The following is a 6,419-nucleotide window of genomic DNA, read 5'->3' as shown; positions in this document are numbered from 1 at the left end:
CAGCCCTTTGGCTGGCGGGCTCCAGAAGGAATCCAGCCGGGAAGTCGGTAGCTGATCTCGTAGTGTGACTGCCGCCGGTGCGGTGACTTAAACGCAGTAAAAACCCGAACTCGCCTCTATAGTACCGCAGAGTTTGAAAGGCGCGTAATTGTTTTATTTATTTATTTGTAAAGTCGACTTTTAAAATGTCACAAGTGTGTCCCTGCTGGGGAAGTTCGATTGAGCTCAAGACTGCGCTCTTACAGTCTTTAAACAAGCGGGTTAAATCCTTCTGTGTTTACACACTGCTGGCTGGGAACACGCGCTGCTTCTGGTTTGTGATGGGAAGGGTTCAGCGTTTAGATTTGACTACGTAGCCTATGCTTTTGAGAGCTGCCTTGCCGTATACCCGAGATAAGAATTTAAATGTGGCTATTTTAATTTTCTCATCAGTCATGGATCTGAAACGGGATGATTGTGTTTGCACCTTCTCCTCTTTGTATTCCAGAAAGAGTTCTAATTTGGTGTTCGGGATTTCCACTACTGTTGTGTGCTCCATCATGGAGCTGTCCCGGTGCCTGTTGTTCTTCTTTACCTTACCATAGCCTCAATATCAGCTAGATGAAGGCGATGAGGGTTATTTTTTGTGGTAGGTAACTTCGAGACAGATCAAGGACCCACCCACAGGAAGCTTGACGCTTCCCGCTGAAGGATTGGTGCGGTGTAACACAGTAATTAAGAGTAGGGAGAAGCTTAGCTTGGGGCATTTAATTTGCCTTGTTGTGCTAGCAGCTCTGTGAGGTGGCAGTCGTCTGAAATTCGTTATAGTTTGGATCAGAAAGTGCTCGGTTCTTGGTGTACACACTTTACCTGCTCAGTTTGTTTGGCAACAAAGCTGAACAGTGGGTAGAAACATCTTCCTCCATTGGCACCACACACGTACACGGTCAAAAGTAATGTATCAATGTAGATTGACTACTATCACTTACTTTTAGGCCTGAATAGAACAAATTAGATGGTTCTGTCTATTTTTCAGCATATCTTACCCAAAATTTTACCAGGAACATGGGTATTACGTGAAAGGTGTTTTGGAAATGCTTAAAGGAAATTTAATTCCTACTCAATTTTGGTAGTACTAATTTAAAGCATAGATAGTATTTTTCACCTTGAAAAGCTTTTAGGTGGCTTGGGAAATAGTCTTTCTTCTACATTTAAGAATTTCCTTCTTTTCCAGATAGTTGCACAGCATAATTTAGAGAGATTCTTCAGCTATCATACTAATGTAAAAAATAACAACTTTAGCTCATATCAAGTCTAAAATGTTTTAAAACAGCATAAGGGGGATCTGGGTCTGGGAAATTTTAGCCAAAGTTAATAGTGCAAATACAATCTAAAAAGTTGGTGCAGTCACCATCTAGCATGTGCACAGACAATAATGGTAGGACAGCCCTGCAGCTTGTTTTTGGGCAGTACTTCTTAGTGAGGCACAATTCACAACTCACTGTAGTGTTCAGATTCTGCAATACAGCTTGTGCTGGCTTTTCTTGTCAGTGACAGTTCAGGAGTGGAAGGAAGTACAACTGCTGAGCTTGAAGTCTAAGTATGCTGATAGTAGGCCTGGTTTTAATGCACTAAGTGTAGCATAAAAACCCCTACAGGAATACACTATGAAGTAGTAAATCCCTACAGTCACACTCACAGTTCAGCTTTGGTCATAACAAATGGATGGGCTGACTTGTCTTATCTTGGCTCTGTGTTTTTCTGCTTTTGCTGTCAGATGAAACTGGCACAGAAGCATAAAGATAGCAGAAACATATCATATGTTTTGGCTATTTGCTCAAACTCCAGCACTGTTCTTGACAAGCTACTTGAGGTTGTGGCTCTCATTAACATTGCTTAAAGTTCATATTTATAGTCCATTTAAATTTTGAAAGTTATTTTCCCCAACTATAAAGAAAAAAGTGTATTTATTGTGAATTACTTTCTCTATTATGTTGTTACCCTGATGTAACTGCCTTGCACTGATACAGAACTCTTTTATTGGTTACCTCTAGTTGCTTCCAAAGCAGCCAAACCTAAAGAAGCATGATACAATACTTCAGTGTCACTCTTCTTTGGAGCAATAGACTTCTCTGGGAAGCAAAGTCCCTAAACAGTCCTTGGCACAAAGCTGTCCTTTATTGGTGCTACACTTGCTACTGTCGCACTTTGGGACCAACAGGCATCTTCCAGGCAAGGTAAAGACAGGGAAAGTAGCATAAGAAAGCACCTAAATGTGCAAATACATGATAATTGACACTGGAACCTGCAGGTGTCACCACAATTAGACCTTAATGCAGCAGAGGATCTGCACCTTTATTGTTTTTTGTTCTGTTTGAAGGAAAAAAGAAGTCATGTTTTGTAGCATGAGGCAGCAGTCAAAGGGATGAAGGGAATGAGTTCAGTATGACTGAGCTTAAAAAATCTTTCTAATGTTGTTACAGTGGGGGAAAAAACCCACAAGTATGAAGTCTCTGGTCCATATGCCTATTCAATAATGTGCTGTGTAAAGATTGGAGCATGGAACTGTTGTTTTACCACGCCTTCTGTGAAGCTTTCCAGTACTTGAATGTTTATCCCTAACTGCAAGTTCTGGTTTTTGAAGACCAGAATACCTGCCTCTACCTGAGAAACAGGTAGTTATAGTTTACCACTTGTCAGTATAAATGCTGACAAAAGCAAAGTTTAGGAAAAAATGTGAAAATGTTGTGAGACTATGGCCATTTCCGGTGGTTAAAAAAGTGCTCTAAGCTTGCCTAAAAATGTGAAATATGCTGAAAGGAGAAGCCAAAAATCCTTCCTTTGTAGGACCCTCCCAAATGTCTGGAATTTCTTAGCTTTCCTGAGCGTGAGAAAGAGATTTTTCAAGCATACATTCATCTTTGACATGAAAACACTGAATGCCTTTTAAACTGTCTCAGATTTCTGGCTTGAGTTTCCCTAAGTTTGTGATTTCTAACTTCTAATGCCAACCATAAAAATAAGACAAATGGTTTATATTGCAGTATGCTGAAAAAATTATTTTTCTATATATGTGCTTTCAAAAAAGTAACCTAAATTAAGTGGAGGGTCTGGAAAACGGCCTATAATGAAGTATAGCTGTATAATTTGCATTCATATGTAACATTTGTCTCACAATAGATAATATAATGACTATAAATTCATAGCAAAGGCATTAAAGCAAGTGTTACAGACATGCTCTTGTCTTAGACTGAGCTGATAAGGAAATGTAAAAAAGCTGTATGAAGTATTAATTCAGTCTTGGCAGGTTTCACTATGAAAATTATATTCCCTTTGAGAAATACAATAGAAACTGGAAAGCTTTACTAGAAATAAACAGTTGTCTAATCATTATAGCACAGCATAACTATACTTTCTAGAATCAATTATTTCTTTTTCACAATCTTGATTAATTTAGAAAAATTAGGTGGCTTTTTAGTAACTCTAGTTTTCTCATTAGAAATGTGTGGTTTTGAAGTAGAAAGGGAAAAGTGATCTGAAAGAAAGCATGCCTTAGTATAATGGAGCATATTGCTTCTAGAGCAGTTCCAGAGCTGGCAGCCACCAGGAACGCTGCTCTGCCAGTGTCACCTGAAACAGTGAACACACAGGTGAATAAAGGGATGCCCAGCACTGTATGGCTGTGCCCAGGCAAGGAAAGAAATTTGTACAACTGCTTTAAAACTTCTTACTGCTGATCCTATGATAGTCAAAGGCCTATACCAACAAGGTGTCAGCTCCTGCTTAAGTATGCTGGCAGAAATGAAATGGACAGTTTTCAGAGTGGTTTCCTACACTGAATCATTTCCAAACTATAATTATTTGGATATTTCTGTCAAACACATACAGTAGTTATATTTACCATATATAAGCTATTACTTCAGCTCCACTGTTTTTTGAGGCTTAAGTGGATTTAAGTTTTTGTCTATATTTAGCTAGTAACAATTTCATAAGAAAAAACATCTGTGTTAAGAGAACAGTCAGGTTACAAAATGCAGTATTTTAAAGTCAGGAAGAGACAAAAAGCACAGAAGCACATGGGCTATTGAAATGCTGCTGAGAGACAAATACCCACTGGCATACTTGGATGCCTCAGAATTAATGGAGTCAACCTGACAAAACATCTGTAAGGTCAAAGGGAACTATTATCCCCATGTCACCAATAGGAAATTGAGTGGGAGAGTTTGTAGGTAGCTAAGGCATATTTAATTCTTTCATTTAGTTTTGAAACATCACTAGATGATTTTGATTTAGGGACTGTGACCTCTCCTCCCAAAGAACAGCTGACAAAATCTTAAACTGAACCACTAGTATGTGTGGTTGCTGCCAAAGGGGATGATCCTGCTCTCTATCCTGTCCCAGGCCATGTGCTCCTGGTGCTTTTCCTGTGTTGGATCTAGTAGCTGTGCCACCAGATTCACATGCTGAGCTGGCAGCTGCTGCAATGCCATTGCAAGATGTGATCCAAGTGGAAGGAGGGAAAGGCACAGGTAGGGATGGGCAGGGCAGAGCGAGATGGGCTGTTTTGTGACAGCCTGCACATGTCAGGTATACTAGTGCAAACCACTCTCTGAAAACTTTGACTCCTATAAGCAGATATTACCCTTACTGCAAGCCAGAGATATTGTCTGGCAACAATCTGGAATGTTTAGAGCGGGGCACCTGCTTTGGCAGAGGTACAGGAATGCAAACAGATTGCTGCCACTTCTTACATCCAGCTCTCTGGTGGGTGGTGAGGCTGAGAGATAAGGTACTGTGTGGGACCAGGGAAACATCTAACAGATGATGCATCTCATACAAAATGCATCCATCTAACAGATTGTGCATTAAAGAAAAAAAAGGGCTAACCACAGTAAGTGGAATTCCTGTCAGCACAGCATGTGAGGCAGTCCTCCTTGTCCATTCAGACCTGGTAAAATCTGAGTCAGCTGAAATACTGTGACCAGTTCTGAGTGCTTAAAAATGCAGCGGGTTTGGAAAGGCTCCAGAGGCAAGCGATAAAATAATCAGAGGCCCAGCAAACATAGTCTGTTATGCTGGAACATCTATAGAGAGGCATAACAAATTTCAAATATGTAAGAAGTACCTATAAAAAGGAAGTGAGAAACTGTTCTCCAGTGAAATGACATGAGGACTGGATTTAAGTCAAGGCAAAAGAGACATCAGGGTAAACTACATGTGCTAATTTTGTAATTGTAAGAATAGCAAAGTACTGCAACAGATCACTTAAGGAAGATCCAGAATTTCTGTATTTAAAAGGTTTTAAGGGTATATAGAACAAACAATAGCCTGTAAAAGCCAATGTATTTGGTTTAATAACCCCCACATAATTTGTTGAGTCTGCTGAGTATGATTTCCAAGACTTCTGTATTCGTTTTCTTCTGTGGTTTACAACACTAATAATCAGTCCTTACAAAGTGAGAATTGTATCTCTGGCATTCTCTCTCAATTCAGACCCTTGACAAACTATTGTCTTCCTCTCATTTAAATTTCATCAAGTGTCAAACTTTCCAGTCCATGTAAATCACTAAAGTATTATTTCTAAGACTTGCTATCTCATGTCTAAATCAAAGCTAAGTCCCCTCTGTGCCTTTCTGCCGTGGATACCTGTCAATCTCAGCATGTGGAAATAGCTACTCCTCAGAAAACTCTTCTCTTCTGCAGCCTAACCCCATCACCCTCGAGGGTTCCCCCCACCGGCACCCTGGTTCCCTCTTTCTCTCTATCAGGGTTTCATTCTTCTGTGGGGTTCTCAAGATCTCTCTGAACTCTTGGCTCCATCAAACCATTGGCTGTTTCTGCCTTGACTTTTTCTCCTTGTTATGTGAATTTCTGTACTGAAAACATGGTATCTCCACTTCTGGGGCCTCTGTCCCCTTTAAAATTGAAAGTTACTCTTTCTATTCAACTTTCTGAAGTTTTCTCATCATTTCCACGGAGTCGGCTGCCTTAATAAAGTAAACCTTTGACACGTTCTTGCCTTTTTTGTTTAAGTGTGTAATCAGACAGTCCTATACACACAAAGACCATAAACAAAGACAATTACAATTTTATCCAATGGGATCTTGCCTTGACCCTCGTTGTGCCCTCTGTGTCGCGCTGCTCTCTCAGCCTCAAGCAAAAGAGGAGACCTTAAGCAGTAGCGGGAAACATAAAAAACACCAAGCAACAATAACGTTCCTCGATTTCGTGCGCAAGGAAGGCGGTAAAAGCCGACAAGGGAGGGAAAAAAACGTATTGACCCCGACGTGATTCGAACACGCAGCCTTCTGATCTGGAGTCAGACGCGCTACCGTTGCGCCACGAGGTCTTGTTGGGCAGTCGCAATCAGACCCTTACAACTTGGCCGCTGGCAGTGCAGCCCCCTCGGTCGGAGGGGCAGGGCGGGGGCGGGTTGGGCC

General features: G+C 40.8%; 1 protein-coding gene and 1 non-coding gene across 2 annotated transcripts in view; both read right to left on the bottom strand.

Moving 5' to 3' along the window:
* Nucleotides 1-6,419, bottom strand: part of TMPO (thymopoietin) — a 47,532-nt gene that overhangs the window by 21,869 nt on the left and 19,244 nt on the right. The gene's annotated exons all lie outside the window — the stretch shown is intronic.
* Nucleotides 6,257-6,328, bottom strand: TRNAW-CCA. Its single transcript has one exon. It is a non-coding gene; the product is annotated as a tRNA-Trp (tRNA).

The sequence above is a fragment of the Geospiza fortis genome, unplaced genomic scaffold (genome assembly GCF_000277835.1).
Source record: "Geospiza fortis unplaced genomic scaffold, GeoFor_1.0 scaffold186, whole genome shotgun sequence".
Taxonomy (NCBI): domain Eukaryota; kingdom Metazoa; phylum Chordata; class Aves; order Passeriformes; family Thraupidae; genus Geospiza; species Geospiza fortis.
This window is presented reverse-complemented; position numbering and strand designations above follow the sequence as displayed.